General features: G+C 37.3%; 1 protein-coding gene across 3 annotated transcripts in view; it reads left to right on the plus strand.

Moving 5' to 3' along the window:
- mbnl1 (muscleblind-like splicing regulator 1) overlaps window positions 1-24,060 on the plus strand; it is a 103,030-nt gene that overhangs the window by 18,238 nt on the left and 60,732 nt on the right. Inside the window, exon 3 of one of the 3 annotated variants that reach the window (XM_048162364.1) lies at window positions 8,373-8,517. The gene's annotated coding sequence lies outside the window, so the exon portion shown is untranslated. Of the gene's footprint in view, window positions 1-8,372; window positions 8,518-12,566; window positions 12,591-13,373; window positions 13,525-24,060 lie in introns of those variants that run through there. The other 2 variants (XM_048162366.1, XM_048162361.1) reach the window with 2 other exon arrangements.

Here is a 24,060-nt window from a genome sequence, read left to right on the forward strand (position 1 = left end):
GAGACAGCTTAGTCTTGTCTGGTATCTTCTTCCTCGTTCTCTGTCTCACTCAGTTTCTCTCTCCCTCAGAGTCTAATCCTTTTTTCTATTTACACAGGATTAAATTCATAATCAAACGCATCCTAACAGCTGAGATGAGTCAGACAGCCATCTGGAGCTTTGAAGTTTTTGTGTGCTATGATAATTAGAGCATTTTTCTATTTGGAAAGAAACATTCTTTTTACGCAGTTGTTTTATTTATTGTCACTGTATTTTATGCATTCAGTATTGTTTATCAACATTGTATAGAATATCACAATATGTTCCTTAAAGAGCCATGGAGTTGTTTTTCATATTGAAATTGGAAGGTCAGTGGGACATTTGACATTGAGAGGGGTCCATGAACCCCTAAAGAATTGTTATTTTAAATGATTAAAATTGTTAAATTATTTAAATTAATTATTTGATATATATATATATATATATATATATATATATACATACACACACAGTGGGTACGGAAAGTATTCAGACCCCCTTAAATTTTTCACTCTTTGTTATATTGTAGCCATTTGCTAAAATAATTTAAGTTCATTTTTTTTCCTCATTAATGTACACACAGCACCCCATATTGACAAAAAAACACAGAATTGTTGACATTTTTGCAGATTAAAAAAGAAAAGCTGAAATATCACATGGTCCTAAGTATTCAGACCCTTTGCTCAGTATTTAGTAGAAGCAAATTTAGTCTTTTTGGGAAAGATGCAACAAGTTTTTCACACCTGGATTTGGGGATGCTAAGCCATTCCTCCTTGCAGATCCTCTCCAGTTCTGTCAGGTTGGATGGTAAACGTTGGTGGACAGCCATTTTTAGGTCTCTCCAGAGATGCTCAATTGGGTTTAAGTCAGGGCTCTGGCTGGGCTATTCAAGAACAGTCACGGAGTTGTTGTGAAGCCACTCCTTCGTTATTTTAGCTGTGTGCTTAGGGTCATTGTCTTGTTGGAAGGTAAACCTTCAGCCCAGTCTGCGGTCCTGAGCCCTCTGGAGAAGGTTTTCGTCCAGGATATCCCTGTACTTGGTCCCTGTACTTGGCCTCATTCATCTTTCCCTCGACCAGTCGTCCTGTCCCTGCAGCTGAAAAACACCCCCACAGCATGATGCTGCCACCACCATGCTTCACTGTTGGGACTGTATTGGACAGGTGATGAGCAGTGCCTGGTTTTCTCCACACATACCGCTTAGAATTAAGGCCAAAAAGTTCTATCTTGGTCTCATCAGACCAGAGAATCTTATTTCTCACCATCTTGGAGTCCTTCAGGTGTTTTTTTAGCAAACTCCATGCAGGCTTTCATGTGTCTTGCACTGAGGAGAGGCTTCCGTTGGGCCACTCTGCCATAAAGCCCCGACTGGTGGAGGGCTGCAGTGATGGTTGACTTTCTACAACTTTCTCCCATCTCCCGACTGCATCTCTGCAGCTCAGCCACATTGATCTTTGGGTTCTTCTTTACCTCTCTCACCAAGGCTCTTCTCCCCCGATAGCTCAGTTTGGCCGGGCGGCCAGCTTTAGGAAGGGCTCTGGTCGTCCCAAACGTCTTCCATTTAAGGATTATGGAGGCCACTGTTCTCTTAGGAACCTTAAGTGCAGCAGAAATTTTTTTGTAACCATGGCCAGATCTGTGCCTTGCCACAATTCTGTCTCTGAGCTCTTCAGGCAGCTCCTTTGACCTCATGATTCTCATTTGCTCTGACATGCACTGTGAGCTGTAAGGTCTTATATAGACAGGTGTGTGGCTTTCCTAATCAAGTCCAATCAGTATAATCAAACACAGCTGGACTCAAATGAAGGTGTAGAACCATCTCAAGGATGATCAGAAGAAATGGACAGCACCTGAGTTAAATATATGAGTGTCACAGCAAAGGGTCTGAATACTTAGGACCATGTGATATTTCAGTTTTTCTTTTTTTAATAAATCTGCAAAAATGTCAACAATTCTGTGTTTTTCTGTCAATATGGGGTGCTGTGTGTACATTAATGAGGAAAAAATGAACAAATGATTTTAGCAAATGGCTGCAATATAACAAAGAGTGAAAAATGTAAGGGGGTCTGAATACTTTCTGTACCCACTGTATGTATGTATATATATATATATATATATATATATATATATATATATATATATATATATATATATATATATATATATATATAAACTATATTAATATTATACTATATTGTTATTTTAAAATTAAATTATGTAAAATTTTGAACTTTGGTATAACATTATGACCACCTTCCTGTGATTGGTTCCGTTTTTGCTGCCAAAACAGCCCTGAACCGTCAAGGCATGGAACCCTGAAGGTGTGCTATTGTATCTGACACCAAGATGTTAGCAGCAGATCCTTTAAAGGTGCCCTAGATTCAAAAATTTAATTTACCTTGGCATAGTTAAATAACAAGAGTTCAGTACATGGAAAAGACATACAGTGAGTCTCAAACCCTATTGTTTCCTCCTTCTTATATAAATCTCATTTGTTTAAACGACCTCCGAAGAACAGGCGAATCTCAACATAACACCGACTGTTACGTAACAGTCGGGGTGTACGCCCCAATATTTGCATAATGCCAGCCCATGTTCCCAACATTATGAAAGGGATTACACAAGGCCGAATCATCAGACTAGGTAAGCAAGAACAACAGCAAAAAATGGCAGATGGAGCAATAATAACTGACATAATCCATGATAGCATGATATTTTTACTGATTTTTGTAAATTGTCTTTCTAAATGTTTCGTTAGCATGTTGCTAATGTACTGTTAAATGTGGTTAAAGTTACCATCGTTTCTTACTGTATTCACGGAGACAAGAGCTGTCACTATTTTCATTTTTTAAACACTTGCAGTCTGTATAATGCATAAACACAACTTCATTCTTTATAAATCTCTCCAACAGTGTAGCATTAGCCGTTAGCCACGGAGGACAGCCTCAAATTCATTCAGAATAAAACTTTAACATCCAAATAAATACTTTACTCACATAATTCGAAGCATGCATACAGCGTGCATGACGAACATCTTGTAAAGATCCATTTGAGGGTTATATTAGCTGTGTGAACTTTGTAAATGCGCTGTAATATAGTCGACAACTCATGTGGCAGGGAGCACGCGATTTAAGGGGGCGGCGCCGAGTGTAAATCAGTGCATTGTTAATGATGCCCCAAAATAGGCAGTTAAAAAAATTTATTAAAAAAAATCTATGGGGTATTTTGAGCTGAAACTTCAGACACATTCAGGAGACACCTTAGACTTATATTACATCTTGTGAAAAAGCATTCTTGGGCACCTTTAAGTCCTGTAAGTTGTGAGGTGGGGCCTCCATGGATCGGACTTGTTTATTCAGCACATCCCACAGATGCTCGATTGGATTGAGGTCTGGGGAATTTGGAGGCCAAGTCAAAACCTCAAACTCATTGTTGTGCTCCTCAAACCATTCCTGAACCATTTTTGCCTTGTGGCAGGGTGCATTATCCTGCTGAAAGAGGCCACAGCCACTAGGGAATACCGTTTTCATGAAAGGGTGTACATGGTCTGCAACAATGCTTAGGTAGGTGGTAAGTGTCAAAGTAACATCAAATCAACATTGCTCCATAGTCCAGTTCTGAAGCTCAAGTGCCCACTTTCAGCGGTGGACAGGGGTCAACATGAGCTCCCTGACTGGTCTGCGGCTATACAGCCCCATACGCAACAAACTGCAATGCACTGTGTGTTCTGACGCCTTTCTGTCAGAACCAGCATTAACTACTTGAACAATTTGAGCTAGAGTAGCTCGTCTGTTGGCTCGACCACACGGGCCAGCCTTCGCTCCCCACGTGCATCAATGAGTCTTGGTGACTCATGACCCTGTCGCTGGTTCACCACTTTTCCTTCCTTTGGACCACTTTTGATAGATAGTGACCACTGCAGACCGGGAACACCCCACAAGAACTGCAGTTTTGGAGATGCTCTGACCCAGTCGTCTAGCCATTTTTTTTGGTCAAAATTAGCATAATTTAAACAAAATGAGTCATCAATATATTGGGCCATTCACCTAAAAGTGAAAAATTGTACATTTGTACATCATGGCCCGGTTTCACAGAAAGGGCTTAGCCAAGCCAGGATTAGGCCTGGCTTGGGGACCTAATTAGGGCATTTAAGTAACTTTTATAAACATGTGCATCTTGAGACAAACCAATTGCACTGACATATTTTGAGATATCTCAGAGGAAGTTTCTTTCAGTTGAAACAGTTCAAATATGCGTTTTAGTCTAGGACTAGCTTAAGCCTTGTTTGTGAAACCGGGGATACATATGCTAAAAGTTTACACTACTGTTCAAAGATTTGTGATCGTTAACTTTTTTTTGAAAGAAGTCGCTTATGCTGACCAAGTCTGCATTTATTTGATCAAAAATACAGTAAAAAAGTAATATTGTGAAATATGTAGTTTCAAATAACTTAAATATATTTTAAATATAAATAATAAATATATTTTAAATGTAATTTATTCCTGTGATGCAAATGTTCTCAGCATATTAGAACATATTTTGAAGGATCATGTGACACTGAATCAAAATACAAACCCGATTCCAAAAAAGTTAGGACACTGTACAAATTGTGAATAAAAACAGAATGCAATGATGTGGAAGTTTCAAATTTCAATATTTTTTTCAGAATTAGTGTTGTCACGGTACCAAAATTCCAGTAGTATGAAATACCCATACCATGAAAATTTTACGGTTCTCGGTACCAATTTTGGTACCACAGCAAAATCTGTTGGAAATATTTTACTATTTTATATAGCCTATTTTAAAAACATTAAATATGATTTGGAGTGTGTTCGTATGTTTGTGTGTGTGTATATAGGCTACCTCAATTAAATACATTTTGAAATATACAAAAAAATAAATAAATGCACAAACATCTATTTTGTACCATTGAAAAAAACAGCATATGCTGGTAAGGTAGGTTTTGAAGCTGGTATGCTGGTTTGAGTTGGTTTATGCTGGTCATGTGCTGGTCCATGCTGGTCCTAAACTGGTCCTAAGGTGGTCCTGGACCAGCATGGACCAGCATAGGACCAGCATAAACCAACTCAAACCAGCATACCAGCTTCCATTCAAGGCTTCCAGCATACCTACCTTACCAGCATATGCTGTTTTTTTCAACAGGAGTAACAGATGTGCGTGCTTATTTTCTATTCCGTCAGTGAAACAACACACTACAGCCTGTAAAACTATGAAATAAATTTTAGGTAAATAATGGTAACCCTAAATAATAAGAAAGTTAAATATTATTTCAAAAAACATTTGTTTTTTATTTCCACACAAAGATGCGTCATATAGCCAAAGTCCCGTTATTATAGTCTTTAATATAGCCTACTGATCTGCGCTTTGAGAGGGATGTGGGACACAAGCAGGAAAGAGACCATTTCTCTTTAAAAATATCTTCATGTTATCTCCTGATGTTAGCAACTGACACTTGTTGTAAAAGGTCTGAAGAGCGAGTTTTATCTTCAGACATTCAGGCAGGCTATGTTTGATTTAGCGCTGCCAGAGAAAACGAAACAAAAAATCACTGGTGTGTGAAACACGCTATACAAATAAACTTGACGTGCCTTATAAAGTCTAATAACAAGCACAAACTGTGTTAAATAGAAATTGACGTGCAAGCAAAAAGGTGTCTGTCCTATGGTGTTTTTTCTACTTTACCACAGTAAAGAATGCAAATAGCCTAATAGGCCTAAATGCGAACAAAAGAAACATTTATAATCCCCTGCGTGAGTGAAGATTTGGGAAAAGAAACAGAGATTCCATGTTCAGTGGAATAACTAATGGAATATTGTTAAATTCTCTGCTAATCAGGTGACCAGATTGCGTTTCGCAAAACATGGACTCACTTACCTCTCTCATTCGGCATGAACCAAAATATTTCCATGGCTGCGATTTCACATTTAATTGCTAACCTATTATTTCTTTTGTAAACAAAGCTTTGTGCTTCACTCGTGTCATATTCACATAAATGCCACAGCCCTATCAGTGGGTACCGAATATACCCGGATTCTCGGTACTACCGGTACTACAGAAATGCTGGTATCGTCACATTTTCAAAATTTCAGTACCGACTTGGTACCGAAGTACCGGTACTTTTGACAACACTATTCAGAATACAACATAGATGACATATCAAATGTTTAAACTGAGAAAATGTATCATTTTAAGGGAAAAATAAGTTGATTTTAAATTTCATGGCATCAACACATCTCAAAAAAGTTGGGACAAGGCCATGTTTACCACTGTGTGGCATCCCCTCTTCTTTTTATAACAGTCTGCAAACGTCTGGGGACTGAGGAGACAAGTTGCTCAAGTTTAGGAATAGGAATGTTGTCCCATTCTTGTCTAATACAGGCTTCTAGTTGCTCAACTGTCTAAGGTCTTCTTTGTCGCATCTTCCTCTTTATGATGCGCCAAATGTTTTCTATGGGTGAAAGATCTGGACTGCAGGCTGGCCATTTCAGTACCCGGATCCTCCTCCTACGCAGCCATGATGTTGTAATTGATGCAGTATGTGGTCTGGCATTGTCATGTTGGAAAATGCAAGGTCTTCCCTGAAAGAGACGACGTCTGGATGGGAGCATATGTTGTTCTAGAACTTGGATATACCTTTCAGCATTGATGGTGCCTTTCCAGATGTGTAAGCTGCCCATGCCACACGCACTCATGCAACCCCATACCATCAGAGATGCAGGCTTCTGAACTGAGCGCTGATAACAACTTGGGTTGTCCTTGTCCTCTTTAGTCCGGATGACATGGCGTCCCAGTTTTCCAAAAAGAACTTCAAATTTTGATTCGTCTGACCACAGAACAGTTTTCCACTTTGCCACAGTCCATTTTAAAAGAGCCTTGGCCCAGAGAAAACGCCTGCGCTTCTGGATCATGTTTAGATATGGCTTCTTTTTTGACCTATAGAGGTCGGCGAATGGCACGGAGGATTGTGTTCACCGACAATGTTTTCTGGAAGTATTCCTGAGCCCATGTTGTGATTTCCATTACAGTAGCATTCCTGTATGTGATGCAGTGCGTCTAAGGGCCCGAAGATCACGGGCATCCAGTATGGTTTTCCGGCCTTGACCCTTACGCACAGAGATTGTTCCAGATTCCCTGAATCTTTGGATGATATTATGCACTGTAGATGATGATAACTTCAAACTCTTTGCAATTTCTCTGAGAAACTCCTTTCTGATATTGCTCCACTATTTTTCGCCGCAGCATTGGGGGAATTGGTGGTGCCCATCTTGACTTTTGAGAGACACTGCCACTCTGAGAGGCTCTTTTTATACCCAATCATGTTGCCAATTGACCTAATAAGTTGCAAATTGGTCCTCCAGCTGTTCCTTATATGTACATTTAACTTTTCCGGCCTCTTATTGTTACCTGTCCCAACTTTTTTGGAATGTGTAGCTCTCGTGAAATCCAACATGAGCCAATATTTGGCATGACATTTCAAAATGTCTCACTTTCAACATTTGATATGTTATCTATATTCTATTGTGAATAAAATATAAGTTTATGAGATTTGTAAATTATTGCATTCCTTTTTTATTCACAATTTGTACAGTGTCCCAACTTTTTTGGAATCGGGTTTGTATGTTCTAATATGCTGATTTGGTGCTCAAGAAGCATTTCTTATTATTTTTAATGTTGAAAACAGTTGTGCTGTTTTCAGGATTCTTTGATTAATAAAAGTTCAAAAGAACAGCATTTATTTGAAGTAGAAATTTTGACATTATAAATGTCTTTACTGACACTTTTGAACAATTTAATGCATCCTTGCAGAATAAAATTATTAATTTCTTTGAAAAAAATCTTACTGATCCCAAACTTTTGAACAGCAGTGTATTTTGTCAACTTGTACTTGTCCAGTACACTAGCATATCCATGACATTAAAGCTCACAGACATGGAATAAATGGACCATAAAACTTCAATTATGAAGTCATCTGGTCTTTAACTGCATTTTAATTGCATTTGAGTGATGACTAACCGACAAGAGGACAAGAAAACAGCCTTGTTACTCGATAGTCGTCGCTCTAGGTATCATCAGCGAGACATTAATAACTGCTGATGTCTCTGCTTCAAATCAATGCTTCTGTTCATGCATCAAATGGATGAAATAATAAGAAATGCATTATGCAGTTAGCTCAAGTTGTTATAGATCAAGACTCTGATTGGCTGATCAGCATCTGCTGACCTCATATTCACAGTGGATGATTTGTACAGCATGTTCATACTGCGTTCTGACTCTCTCCGTTTCTTTCTCTGTCTGCCGTGTCGGCTCTCCTCTATCTCTCCTCTCTCCATCAGCTGAGGCAGAGCGGAGCAGGAATGCACCAGCTGTGAGCCGTACTGCAGTGCCAGGGGACTGTAAATAGGGACGGACTGAATGTGCTTCCTGTCGGCAGACAGAAAAGAGGACATACGGGACTGGATCTCAGCGGCTCAGAGTCAGGTAAGACCGCAGACTGTGTCTGTGTGCCATTACTCAGAGGGCTAGACGAGGACTTCCTGTCCACCGGTGGCTTGGGAAAGCAATTGGAATGGGTATTTTTCAAACTAAGGATATTTGGCGTCCTGATATTCAGCGACGTGCCAGGTTAGAAGTGAGCACGGAAAGGTTTGAAATGAGGCATTGTATGTTGAGCACGCTTTCTTACTCTCCATGGTTCATTTCTTCATGTGTGCCTTTCCTTTCCATGCCCTCATTTTTCATTCCTCCTTTTCTGTCTTTCCCTGCATCACTCAAAAGGTTCTTAAAAGCACCTTTGGTTCAGCAAAGAAAACTCTTTTATTATTTTTGCAGTACATACTTATGGTTAATTTGAGATTAATACGTCATTGGTTCTGAACAGTATATTGGTTTTAAAGGTCCTTGATTATGATTTAACTTTTTTAACTTTAGTTAGTATGTAATATTCCTGTTTGAGCATAAACAACATCTGCAAAGTTACGATGCTCAAAGTTCAATGCAAAGGGAGATATTTTCTTTTACAGAACTCAATTTTTAACAACTACAACAAATGGCTGGTAGGGACTACAACAAGCTTCTTCCTGTGTTAGTGACATCGCAAACCCCAAAATTTACATAAACCCTGCCCCTGGGAACACGCAATAAAGGGGGCGAGGCCATGTTGGGCTGCTTTAGAGAAGAGGAAGAGATGTTGTAGTAGAGTGTTGTTACCATGCGATCATTTTATGCTGGACGGCTTCACAAACAAGGGTCAATTTAATGCTAGATTTGCACAAAATGACGGCACATGCTAGTCGATGAGTTGAATCAACTCCACAGCAACTACATAAATTTATCCACTAACTATTCAGAAATGTCCAGATGCATTTAAAAAGTTGTAACTTCTTCCTGAGTCCCTCCATCAGTTTCCAACTCTGTAAGGCTGAACACATTACTGACAATCCTCATTTTAGCTGCGTGAGATTCTCCAGCTTTGTTGTTGTTGATCAACCGAAGCACGAGCTGTTAAAGCTCCGCCCTCTTCTGCCAAGCTCAATCAGGTAAAATTTATGAGCGGGGGGAATCAAATATTGTTGTGTACAATGGAGGGGCCTTGAAGTTAAAAAGGTTGAGATCCACAGTCATTGGAATTTACAAGGTGTTACGGTTATGTGGCTGTAATGAGCGCACAGCGTTGGAGAATGAACAGAAAGTCTTTATTTCACAATCTAATGAACATGCAGGAGAATCATGGAAAAACACAAACACTTCCAATATAAACGCAAACGAGGGCGAATGCAGAACTGAGGAAACTCTGGCCTTAAATACATGGGGAGAGTAATCAAGGTCAAACAGAACAGGTGTGTAAATTAAACAGAACTATGGAAATTAATAAGCACAGAGAACTGCAAACCAGAACATGGAAAACAGAACCAAAACACTATGAAACTAAACAGATATAGAACTACACATTACACAAAGGTTCTTCTATGGAATTTTTATAACAGTTCTTCTATGACATCATGAGAATCTTTAAAAAGGTCCTTAAAATATCATCATTGGAACTTACAAAGTTGCTCCTTTAACATCATAGGAGCTTAAAAAAGTTCTTCTGTGATGTCATGGGAACTTAAATTCAACATAAAATTCAAATACACACTATTTTTTTAAATAAAATAATTTAAACGGATAGTTCCCCCCAAAAATCTGTCATCATTTACTCAACCTCATGTTGTTCGTTCTTTTTTCTGTGGAATAATAAAAAAAAGAATTATGAAGAAGACTTCCATTCAGTGGAAGTTAAAGGGCTCCAAAGTTATTTGGAACCAACAGCGTTATTGAAAACATCTGTTGTTTGTGTTTTGCAAAAGAATGTAATTTATACAGGTTTGGAATGACATGAGGGTGAGTAAATGATGACAGAATTTTTGGGTGAACTATTCCTTCAGTGCGTTGGCATGCGAATTACATTGAAGATGGGTAATTTGATTATTATTTAAACTAAATAAATGTTATTAATATTTTGAGTTAGCTGTTACTTTTATATTTTCATATTTTATTTTAATCTTTATTTATTTTTTTAATTGTATGTGCTTTTTGCTATTTTTATTCTTTTTTTATTTTTAAAAAATATTTCTAAATAATACATTTTTTTTTCAGTAGTTTTAGTACTTCAACATAAACTTATTTCAGTTAAGCCCCATTGTAACTGGGTTTGTTGATAAAGGAAGAAGGAGGCGGGAACCAGCAAACGTTAAACATAACTTTAATAATAAAATAAACATAAAGAACAAAACAAAAGTGGCAGCCCCTCACAGACGATTGCTGCATAAACTAAAATAAAGCACCAACATAAAGTCCAGGCCTCGTCCTCCATCGTCTTTTTTGGGCTTCTAAATTGAGTGTAATGGGTGGAGCTAGAAGGTCCAATCACCCTAACCCTATCCATAACTCTATCCCTCCACCCATTAGATCCACAGAGGTGGAACTGGACTAGGTCAAGTTCCAGAGAGGGGGAGCTGGATGTCATTTGGCTCTCCAGTGAGTACCACTTGTTTTGCTCCGCCCTGTTTGCCACACCCATTTACATAGCCAGCGACAAACAACATGATCCTATTAATTTCAATGGAGAGCTGGCGATTTCTGGTGACATGAGCGACAGTGATCATTGGCGAAAGGATGTGGCCGTGTTCAGCGATGCAACAAATTTGAGATATGTTTAACTTTATGCAAATGAAGATCAACTTCAGCCAATAGGACCGAAGTCAGTGGAGAGCACGTGTTCCGTCACTTCATCCTTTAGTGGAGTGTCACGGCAAAATGGAGAGGAAGTTAATTTTAGCAGTCAGCAACTTTCCTATAATTTAACGTTAACATTTTAATTTAGGGTTCATTTTTCACTATTAACTAGTTGCTTATTAGCATGCATATTATTAAGATATTGGCTTTTTATTAGTACTTATAAAGCACATATTAATGCCTTATTCTACATCCCTTAATCCTACCCAATATCTAAACTTAACAACTACTTTACTAACTATTAATAAGCAGTAATTAGGAGTTTATTGAGGCAAAAGTCATAGTTAATAATTAGTTAATAGTGAGAATTGGACCCTAAACTAAAGTGTGATCAATTTAGGTAACACTTTAGTTTAGTTCCAATTCTCACTATAAACTATAGCAGTGGTTCTCAACTCCAGTCCTCGGGACCCACTGCTCTGCACATTTTGTATGTCTCTCTTATATGACATATGATCTAATATGATCTTATATGATCTAAATCAGGTGTGTTAAATAAGGGATACATACAAAATGTGCAGAGCAGTGGGTCCCGAGGACTGGAGTTGAGAAACACTGAACTATAGCATGCATATTACTAGGATATTGGCTCTTTATTAGTACTTATAAAGCACATTTTAATGCCTTATTCTGCATGACCATATTCTACATCCCTTAATCCTACCCAATACTTAAACTTAACTACCTTAATATCTATTCATAAGCAGTAATTGGGAGTTTATTGAGGCAAAAGTCATAGTTAATAGTGAGAACTGTACCCTAAAGTGTGACCAAATGTTTTGGTTAATAATAACAACACTGCCCTCCACAATCTATGACAAGCTCGCATTTAGGTCTTGCATGAAACGCCCCTTTTGGCGATCCAATCAATTTTATGTGTTTAAAAGTCCTGCCCTACAATTTTTTCCCTTGTTGAATAATCTGTTTCACTCAGAATGTGTCAGATTATGGAAGAAAATTGGGCTGGGAATGCTGTTTCATGCTGACCTGGAAATGTTGTTTTTTTTTTCTTTTTCTATGGCATCATAAGAGCTCATAAAGGTTGTTAAATAGCATTAGGTTGGAGGCTTTATTTGTATGAATATACTAGCCTTAAATCTGTTTCTCTCTCTCTCACACTGTCATTAGTGTAAATAACACCCGGGGGGTTGCATTAGTGAGACGTGTGAGTGTTTTTGGACCAGGTGAGTGAGTTTAGAAGAGGAACTCTACCATCGACTCAGTCATGTGGAACGTCTGAGATAACACACCTGGCATGAGTGAACTGCAGACCTCAAGTAACCTTACACACACACACAGTGCATGCATGCACACTAATTCACATGCAAACACAAGTACATGCTCTCACATACACATACATTGTTTTACATACTAAAACAATGCATGCATTTTTTAGCATTATAAAAGAAAATATCAAACCAAGTGGCATTTATTTTAAAGCAAGATGGCACAAACATATATTTCAAGCAAAACATTTCACAAAAAGAAGTTTGTTGTTATTGAAGTTTAATGTTTTGTTATCCATTGCAATCAAACGTTTAAGTGTGACTCACGTTCAGATAGTTTTTCTGGGCTCACAACCCTCTTCCTGTGCAAGGCATCATACTTTGCTATCTTTAGCAGTGTGTGAGAGTTGTTTCCTCTTTTTTGAAGCGTTGACTTTTAGGGCCAGTATATTAGTATGAGATTCTGATCAGGACCATGATTATAGCCATGTTTTCTCTACGCTCTGGTAAAGTGTTTGCGCGGGTGAAATGAGTGTGAATTTGATGGGAAACTTCTCAAGTCTCTGAAGAGGGCAGTGGTGTTTTCTAGGGGAAAATGACACAGCTCTCTCTCTCTCTCTCTCTCTCTCTCTCTCTCTCTCTCTCTCTCTCTCTCTCTGCTGCTGGTACACCCAGATGCAAATAAGATAAAAGCAGGTTTCCATGGCGATAGAGAGAATGATCACTGAACACACACACACAGTTACTTCAGTATGTGCTTTATCATGTGATCACACATTGAAACCATAAACACACACACACACTTAAACAGCTTAATGCAGTGTTTTGCATGCAAGCTACTCTGCTTGGTCGTGCACTGTGACACACCGGGGCATACGTTATTATCTGGCCCAGAATGCATTGCGGTGAGCCACATTGGCTGGTGACCCATGTGTGAGTTCCTGTCTCGCTCTCAGTGGAGATACAGCTCTCGCACCACACGCGGGTAAGAACTAACCAAATGCAATCGAGATCAATTATACACATTTAAACATTTACATTTTGTTTTGCGTCTATTGCTCTAAAATTATTTATGACTCTCAAAAATGTGTTTGTTTCATAATGGATTTATATGTATATTATATACGTTTTAGAAATGCTAACAATTACACACTGCGTTGTAGATTTTTGACTTTTTTAATTGTGAGTTGTTTGCTGATTTACACTTCTTTTTTTTTGCAGTGTATCATGCATAAAATAATATTTTGCTTACTTTTGAATGTTTCAGCAATGTGTTGATATGTATGCAGTATGTATATACTGTACACTATAAAATAATCTCTTTTAATTTACGGTAAAAACAAAAACAAAATGGGTTGCTCTGTTTGCCAGATTTTGACTATAAACTAATATATTTTTCAGGCATTTGACATGTGATGCAATTGGTATAATTATTCATATTTTTTAAATATGTTCATATACAGTAATTTTCTCTGTGTATGGTAAGGTTACTTATTGTACACTTTAAAATTTACATTATTATTTTTTTATTATTCTATTTATTCTAACATGCTTGACCGCTTCCTCTTGTGTCTCTTTGACTTGTGAAAATGCAGGTTCTAGTTTGCAAACCATTTACATGGCCTTTTAAGTAGGTGTCTTTGGCACTTTGTAAATTTCCATTTTTTATGAAGTTGTTGGACTTTGTTGAAGAGTCATAATAGCTACCAATCGCTCTCTCCTCTGATGTTGCTCCACAACTTATTTGATTATATTCAAAGTCAGTTTGAAGAACCAGGGATGTGCATCTGCTGCCAAACACAATTGGCTGTGTATAACGCACTGTTGAATTTGCCTCTAAGTGTATGAGAGCTTCAAAAGACAATTTATTTCTTTATCTTGCTTTATGAGTGCATTAAGCAGTTTTTTTTCTCTTTGGGACACTCTTCAGAGGTGTTTATGTAAGGTTTGACGTGACATTGTGCTTTTTGTTTAGTGCGATACATCTGTAGCTGCTGATAATATTTGGCGGGAGGAGATGAACAGCCGTTCAGCTGTTGTCATTTTTTCCTGTTTTTCTCAACACATCTCTCAAAGTAAATGAAATGCTTCTTTCTCAACACGCTTTGGGACAAACAGTGTTAGGCTTTGTTAGGTTTTGTAAGACTGTGTTCTAAAAGAGGACGTTTGCAAACTGAGAACTTCTCACTCTCTGTTACTCATAAACTTCCTGTTTTCTCGCTGCTTTAACTGTTTGAGCGAGTGAAACTAGTTTAGTTTCCTAATTTAGCAACTGTGAAGTTTTTTGCAAGTACAGAGTCTCTGAACTAACTTAATTTCAAATAGCTGTAGAACTGCATGAGTTTAAAGAAGAATATATTTAATAAATTATGTGTAACTTAATGAAGAAGGCATGACTATATATATACTCTTCAAGTTACAACAATTCATTTATTAAATTTTGCATTCTTTATGTGTATTTATATATTTTTATAATATATAAATAGTCTCTAAACTAACTTTTAATTAACTTTTAATGTTGTAGCTAGGGCCTAAAATTAATATTCATCAAGTGCAAAATGCAAGAAGAAATCAGCGTTGACGAGTATGTAAAATGGTGTCACTCGCCATTTGGCCGGTAACATTTTTATGAATTCTAACAATGCATGGAGCGTGAGCGTCGCTTGGGACTGTTGACAGGCCAGCGCTGCATCGTCATGAAACTTTAAGCCTTGACAATTTAAACGTTCATACACAAGAAGTCTCGAAAGGGAACTCATTTCGTTACTCGCCCAGAAAGCCACGTCAGACAGCGTGTGAGTACTAAACTAAGCTCTCTTTCATGTCTCCTTGTTCTTGAGTGGACAAATTCTCACAAAATGATGTCAAAAAATAGTGAGGATCCTAGTAAACATAGTTATGTCTTAAGTAGGGGTGTAACGATACACCAATGGCACGGTTCGGTTCGGTTTACGGTTTTGGAGCCACGGTTCGGTTCGGTTCGGTTTGCTGTGGGGGTAGGGTTCATGTCATTTTACCAGCAATGCTAAGGAACAATAGATTCACTTTACGTAATAATAACAAAAATAACTTGACTTTTTCTTTATTAACTTTGGCTTCACATTTTTAGTGCAGTCAGCATACCTGAGTAAAAAAAATACTATCTAAAAATACTAAATAAATACTTCCAATGTAGAATAGTCAGAATAAAACATTTATCTCTTTAGTGCAGTCAGCTTAACGGAGTAAACTCAAATTAAATAAATAACTCCAAAACTAGTCAAAAATAAATTTAGTAATGTATTGCGCCGTGATCGTCATGAAAAACTGAGTTGCATAGGTCCACCCGCCCGAAATTAAAGCAATGAATTTAGCATTGCTTCAGGTCCTCGACTAGTTTGGCTTTTACTTTGCTGCAAAAGTGAGGCAGCACATTCTGACTGAAATGTGGTCGGCTCGGTAATCGGTATCTGGGCTCCGACACACTTAGCAAATGCGTGAATCCATCATTCTCAACAACAGAAAACGGCTATTGCCTTTGTAATTGTTTGAGAGAGTTAACTATTCTGAAGGCAGTTTCCTGCTTTTGAGGCTTCTTACGTTGGCCGCTAATATCAATGTTGGGGTGATGTCTCCGGAGATGCGCTTGCATATTAGATGTGTTTCCTGTCATATAAGTAAGTTTTGTGAAACAGTTACGACAGATTGTGTGTGCTTTGTCTATGACATGAATTCCATTCCTGTACTTCACTGGAAAACCAAAATGTTCCCACACAAGAGACTTAAATCTGTCCGGGGGATCTGCAATCTCAGGCGGAGCAGCCACCCTGCGTGTGACGCTCACTCCCAAGTCACGTGACATGACATGCACTTGGAAAACATTAACTTTGGAATATAATATTTAGAACAGCATTTAAAAAGCTCTTATTAGTCGTTACTAATACAATTTAATCAAATGTATGCAAAGAAAATTTATTAAATTAATAGATTAGTTAGTTAGAGATAAGTGACATTTACCTCAACAATGGGCAGCAGGAGGCGTGAGAGTACCGCGGTACGCCACGAGAGTTCCGCGATTCGTATCGTGGGTGGTGTATCGCGATCTTTCGGTTCGGTTTGTGATATCGTTACACCCCTAGTCTTAAGTAAAGGCATGTGTACAGTATCAGTATATTAGATCTGTGCATTCACTCTTAAAGTGACAGCAGCCTAATATGCCTGCTGCTGTCTGTGGTTTAATGTTAATCAAACAGCAAAGGATTAATTAATAAGGATGTTTAATTTATGCAGTGAAGATTATGCAGTGTTTTTACTTTTTACATTTATTTAGTTTATGCAATTTACTTGAAAACTTTATTTCATTTGTATCTTTGTCATATTGTATTTATTTGTGCTTTTGCTTGTAATTTAATTATTAGTTCTTATTTTATTACTGACTGTTTACTTGTCTTTAATAACGTTTTAAATTTATATTAGTTAGGCTAGCAGCTGTGGTATCGAAATTGGAAGAGAAAATTGTGAATTTTCACTGGTATCTAATATTTTGGTGTCATAACTGCCTGTTTATGCAAAAACAGTTTCATGGGCGGTAAAAAATATTTATGGCCGGTATATTATCTTAAGTCATTGGCCATTGCCAGGTGTGGCAAAAAGTTAGTTTTAGGCTCTGGTTGCAGCACTGTATGAGGTTAAAGAATGATATATTTAACTTGAAGGCATGACATTTAATGAAAATATGTGGTATAATATAGTATGGTTTTGCCTTATTTGCAGTATTTAGTATATGCATTTAGTGATGATGATTGTGGATATTAGACCAATTCATTTCAATAGAGGAATAAATTTAATGATGGTTCTTAATGTGTTGAAGAGCCTCACTAAAGATGTAAGACAGCAAGACAGCACTTATGTTTTTGCTACATAAATTAGTGGTTTTATGAGTAGATTTGCATTTACTTTTCTGAAAGAAATCAGTTCACGGATAGTTTAAAAAAGTATAAATATAGTCTTCCTAGAATGCTTTGTGAATCAGACAGCCATAAAAAGAATCAGTGTTGTTACCAATGAGTAGTTAGGCCCCCTGAGATCTGGAGAACACCTCAAGTTTTGCTGTCTTAGCATTTAAGTTTGCCACGGCTTTAGATTATTTAGAGATAAATAATAAACCGGCAGCTTGAGAAATCCTTTAATGGTGTTTGCAAACTGATTATCGTATCATCAAAGGTAATTCTGCTATAAAAGTGGTTCTAGCATTGTGATGTAGGGCACTGCTTTAGTTTGGGTGCTGTAGTAACTCAAGGCCTGAATGCCTTCGATAAATCAGTAAAGTAGGCCAGCACAATGCTGCTTTTATCAAGGGCATGTGAAACATCGCCGGTGACTTTCAGCAATGCAGCTAGACGGTGATGCCCAACTCTGAACCCTGAGTCGCATTTACGTTATTCAGATGATAGCTGATGTCTGTAAGCTCCATCTTTGCATCTAGCAAAATGTGCTGAGAAACAGCATAATATTCCGAAAAGGCTGGGATTTTACTGAATAATTTAATAGATCATTTAGCTCTGCGCAGATAATGTAATAAAATATAAAAGATGTGATGCAAGAGAAAGGGTGTGGTTTGCAGGGTTTAAATGAGGTTATTCGATGGCGAGATGAGCTGTACAGAGGCGAGAGGTGTCCAGACTTACTGAGTAACGAGAATATTCTCTAACCCAGCAAGAGTTCACATCCACCAGCCAGCACAATTTACAGCATCCTGACACATACCAGTGCTGAGACGAGAGAGAGAAAGACAGAGAGAGAGAGAGAGAGAGAAACGGGCATCGCTATGAAACACAGGTTTTTTTGTGCACAGAAAATTCTGCCTTATTCAGTGTGTGTACCTGTACTTTGTTGGCACAGATTTAGTAGAAAAGGAGGCATCATGCACCATGAAGGTTGATAAAGATGGTGCCGACGGTTGTCTTTGTCACCTCATGGTTTTCATTTCCTGTTCATAAGGCAAACTTCCTGTCACTGCTCCATATGCATGTTCAGGTGTAACTTTCATATTTTGCATGATTCAAAATGGCCCCGTTTTCGCACAAGCCGCATGAGCATCTCTGTGATCTCCAAATGGTGTTTTAACATCAGCAGGGACTTTTTCTCCACACCACCATTGCCTAATGTGGTTGGCTGAGCAAAGCCAGGCCCAGTGGATGCGGTGTAAAGGCCCCCATATACTCATGGCGAAGCAAAATAAACACAGAACAAAAATGACAGTGGTGAGAAAACAGCAGTTAAGAAAGCATCTGATCATAGTGATGTGGATATGTCACGTTTATTTACATAGTACTTTACACAATATATTGAAATAAATTATATTATAAATAAGGGAAGCGGAGCCTCAGAGCCACACCTACCAATTAAAATTCAAATTTCAAATATTCCTCAAATGTAAAATAAAAATCCACATTTGAATGCAAAAAGAGTGCATTCGAATTTTAGGTTTGTGTCAGGCAGCCTTATCAGTTGCGCACAAGGTGTGTGATGATGATGATGATATAAGAGTGTTTTAATGTTTTTGTTAGCCTATCCAGTCACAGATAGGCTAGATGCTCCGCTGCCGCATTGGTCATTCAAAACGTAGAAATAGAGAAGCTCAATGTGGAGAAAATCTTGATTAAAGGGATAGTTCACCCAAAAATGAAAATTTGATGTTTATTTGCTTACCCCCAGAGCATCAAAGATGTAGGTGTCTTTGTTTCTTCAGTAGAACACAAATTATGATTTTTAACTCCAACCGTTGCTGTCTGTCAGTCAAATAATGCTAGTGGATGGGAACTTCTACAATAACAGTAAATAAAACTTGCTTAGACAAGTCCACATTAAACCCTGCAGCTCGTGACGACACATTGATGTCCTAAGACAAGAAACGATCGGTTTGTGCGAGAAACCGAACAGTATTTATATCATTTTTACCTCTAATACACCACTATGTCCAACGGCATTCATCACTCGATTCGTTTGGTCTGATCGTGCTCTGACAACGGCAGTGATGTCTCGCTCTCATTGAAGTATATGCGCGAGACATCACTGCCGCTGTCAGAGTGCGATCAGACCAAATGAATCGAGTGATGAATTGGATTTGTCTGTCGTGTTTTATTTACTCTTATAGTCCAAGTTCCCGCTGACTTGCATTATACCACTGAGAGACGGCAGCGGTTGCAGTTAAAAATCATCATTTGTGTTCTACTGAAGAAACAAAGACACCTACATCTTGGATGCGCTGGGGGTAAGCAGATAAACATCAAATTTTCATTTGTGGGTGAACTATCCCTTTAAGTTAAAACCATAACCAATTCATTTTCTGTGCCATTTTCCATTTTTTTCCTACACTCAATGTTAAAGGGTTAGTTTACCCAAAAATGAAATTTCTGTCATTAATTACTCACCCTCATGTCGTCCCAAACCCATAAGACCTTTGTTCATCTTTGAAACACAAAGATATTTTTGATAAAATCCAAGGGTTTCTGAACCACAAATAGGCAGCAATGTCATTGCACCTTTTGAGGTCCAGAAAGGTAGTAAAGCCATCGTTAAATTAGTCCCTATTGTGACAATAGTGACATTATTGTTGAATAAAGTCGTTATTTTTGTTTTGTTTGTGCACACAAAAACTATTCTCGTTGCTTCATAACATTAAGGTTGAACCACTGTAGACACGTGGACTATTTTAACGATGTCATAACTACTTTTCTCAAAAAGTTTTTGGGTGAACTAACCCTTTAATTTCATTGACGAATAATTTTCGTCATAATTTTCATCAATGACATTTTTTCACTGACAAAAACGAGACGATAACTAAATAAAAACCAGTTATGAATGACAAAAACTATGATGAAAATCTATTGACATTTTCATCAAGGAATAAAAACAAGATGAAAATGGTAGGGAGGGACGATTTGGGAAGAGATCCAGTCAGTGTCCTGCGTGGTAGATGCACACGTTTGAATTGTAATGTGCTGGTCTACCTGGTGGGACATAAGTTGGCATACACTTGCTGCATAAAATGTTCTCTCATAAAATGTTCAAAACGTCTGGGAAAAAGAGGTTATGGATAAATCTGAAAAAGCATGATGGCGAGAAAAAGCTCAATTCAGTCAAGTTTTCTGTGGGCACACATATAGCCACCTCTCAGACGTCACTGTACGAGTATTGAATTGAATTCTCTTTCACACTTGCATGGACAAATACACACAAAATTATGTCAAAATGTCTATTTTGAACATTCTCTCGGTCTTAAATGAACGTAAACAGTTGGGAGAATATTAGATGTGGATCCGTGCATTCAGCCTTAAAGTGACAGCAGTCTAATAACCTGCTGTTAATCAACAAAAGAAAACTCTGCTTTGACCACTGCACCCACATCTCACACATGATGAGAGCCGCAGGCTTAGAAAGCAATGTAAAATATTTTAAAATAGAAAAGTTATTTTAAATTGTAATAACATTTCACAGTATTACTGTTTTTACTGTATTCTTGGTCAAATAAATGCAGCCTAAGCATTTATTAGACTTCTTTCTTCTAAGCATAAGAGACTTCTTTCAAAAACATTAAAAAATATCTTACCACCCCCAAACTTTAGTTGTTAGTGTAGGTCAGACAATCTCTTCTTGTCTTAACTGAGTAATCTTTGCCAGAATATGCTGCGTTAAGTACCAGACTTTATGTCAATAGTCAGACGTCTTTCTAGGTGAGTCTATTTTACACTTAACACCAACATACGCTCTTTCAGTAAACTATAAACTGCCAGGCCCAATGACTTTGACTTGCTGTGTAAACAGCCACGCCCAATCACTTTCACTCCTTTGTTTTCAACTTGTTCACTCAGACATGTTTGAGCTGTAAATGGTGAAGCTTTAAAGAGAAACCTGTGAGAGATGGTATGAGGGGCTCTGAAAGAGAGAGTGAGAGAGAGAGGCACATCGGTGTGATTGCAGTAAGAAAATTCCTTCTGAATGCGTGTTTGACGATCATGTGTGCGCCTAGATGTCTGTTTGGTGAGTCAGTGTATTTGGCAAAGTGAGGTCAAGAAAACTGTGAATGTTCTGAAGTCATGAAGCCAGACCAACATAAATCAGGTCACCCCAGTCAGCTTGTGCTTTAACTCACTTTTCTATTTTTCTAACCATGTAAATCCATTAATATACATGGTTACACATTGTACACATACAGATTCCACACAAACACATGGTCCACATAAATATGCATTCATTGTGCAATTGTGTGTGTGTGTGTGTGTGTGTGTGTGTGTGTGTGTGTGTGTGTGTGTGTGTGTGTGTGTGTGTGTGTGTGTGTGTGTGTGTGTGCGCACCATTGTAGGGGAAAGTACTTGAAAATGTAGCTTGCCAAACTACAAGCTAATCATAATATAAAGTAGTTATTTTTGTAATATAAAGTCAAGCTGCCCTTTTGAAAAAGTAGCTGCACTCCAAGATACTAACAAAAACTACATTGGAGCTATTTAATATATAATACACATTGCCATTCACAAGTTTTTTCATTTTTTTTTTTTTTTTTTTGAAAGAAATGAATACATATTAATGAAGAACACATTAAATTAGAAAGAAGTCAAAGTAAAGACTTTTATCATTTTATCAAAGAGTACTTTCAGATAAATGCTGTTCTTTTGAACTTTATATTAATCAAAGAATCCTGAAAAAAATATATCACAGATTTACACGAATATTAAGCAACTGTTTGATAACATTGATAAAAAATCAAAGAATTTTTTTTGAGCACCAAATCAGCACATTAGGAATAAATTACATTTAAAATTATATATTGAAACAGAAAACAGTTATTTTAAATTGTAATAAAATTTTGCAATATTATTGTTTGTGCTGTATTTTTGATCAAATAAATGCAGCCTTGGTGAGCATAAGAAACTTCTTTCAAAAACGTAAAACAAAAACAAACAAAAAAAAACTTTCTGACCGCAAATTTTTGAAATGTAGTATATATCTATCAGATTAACTGTTCAATTACAACATCTAAAAAAAAATTCTAAATGATGGTGACAGAAATAACTGGAAACATTCCTTACCATTCTTAGAACTGTTCAGCCCGACTGCTGGAAAAGCTGCTATTATTTACATGAATCACTGAGAACAAACTGAATTACTGAAATGAATCTTCCTAGCACAACAAAATTCAAAGCTAGACTATTTTGAAAACAGTGGAGTAAGGTTAGGTTACTGAAAAAATGTTAAGAAGTTAGAAAAAGTTACTTTTTGCTAGTTATTTTTCAACACTGGCGCTCACCCATACACAGTTTAGAGCAGTGATTCTCAACCTATTTGATTAAAAGCCCCCCCATTGTTAACACAATTATTCAAAGGCCACCCATATTGGCAGAGATATTTCCTGTTATTTCTGTGGTAATTTTGAAAATGCTGCATTTTCAAAATTTTTACTAACCAAACCCCAAAGTGATCAATTCTTTTTAATTAACCATGAATTTTAACCATGAATTTTTGATTTCTGAATATCTAAGAAAGGGGTTGGGTGAGTGGAAACACTATTTACTATATATATATATATATATATATATATATATATATATATATATATATATATATATGATTTATTTTTAAGTCATCCTATGGCTTCCTTGGAAGTTTGCTGAGGCCCCCCAGTGGGCACCGGCCCCCAGGTTGAAAACCACTGATTTAGAGAGATGCACATGTAAATTTATGCAGATGCAAAACTTGAGAGTGTTTGGCCGTTTTAACAGCCTGCTAATAGAGTTCCATTTATCATACAACTTGAAAGCGAGCGAGAGTTGTTTCAGTGGAAAGTATGACCGTCTTCTCTTACTCTGTGACTATTTCTGCCACTTTCGTCACTCTTAATACCGAAACAACCTTTTAGAAGTATGAGGACAAGAAAGTATGAGCGGAAAGGAAAAAGACAGGAATTACTGGATAGGAATATTTTCCCTATGTGTAATATCTGAATGAATCGGTCAGTTGAGGGAAATGGGGAAAGAGGTAGACAGAGTGAAATGAGAGTGTATGTGTTTGTCTGGTTGTTAATATAAACCAGAGCTGGACTGTTGCCTTGGTCTTGGCGTCAACAGCATAAATTATCATATATTTATCGCTGATGCCAGCCAAAGGGTACCTAAACAGGCTAACCATTTTGATATCAGGCCTCGTGTAGTTCACATGACTGTTTTAAATTAATAGGAAACTAGTAACATTGCTGTGGTTGGTAATTGTGTATGACCAAAATTTCATTTATTAGGTGAGCCACCCTGATGTCTAGACATGGGGAAATCGGCTTTACAATTCTACTTTTTACAAGAATTTACAAAAGTTATTTCCATTTATATTCAAGTAAGGATATGTTTTATCATTATCATTATCATTATTATTATTATTATTATTATTATTATTATTATTGTTAACATAAGATACAAGCACAAAGCTGAAACAATGGTAGATGCTAAAGTAGGCATATGCATAATAGGTATTATTATTTATGGTATAAATGTAC

Source organism: Megalobrama amblycephala, linkage group LG17 (genome assembly GCF_018812025.1).
Source record: "Megalobrama amblycephala isolate DHTTF-2021 linkage group LG17, ASM1881202v1, whole genome shotgun sequence".
Classification (NCBI taxonomy): domain Eukaryota; kingdom Metazoa; phylum Chordata; class Actinopteri; order Cypriniformes; family Xenocyprididae; genus Megalobrama; species Megalobrama amblycephala.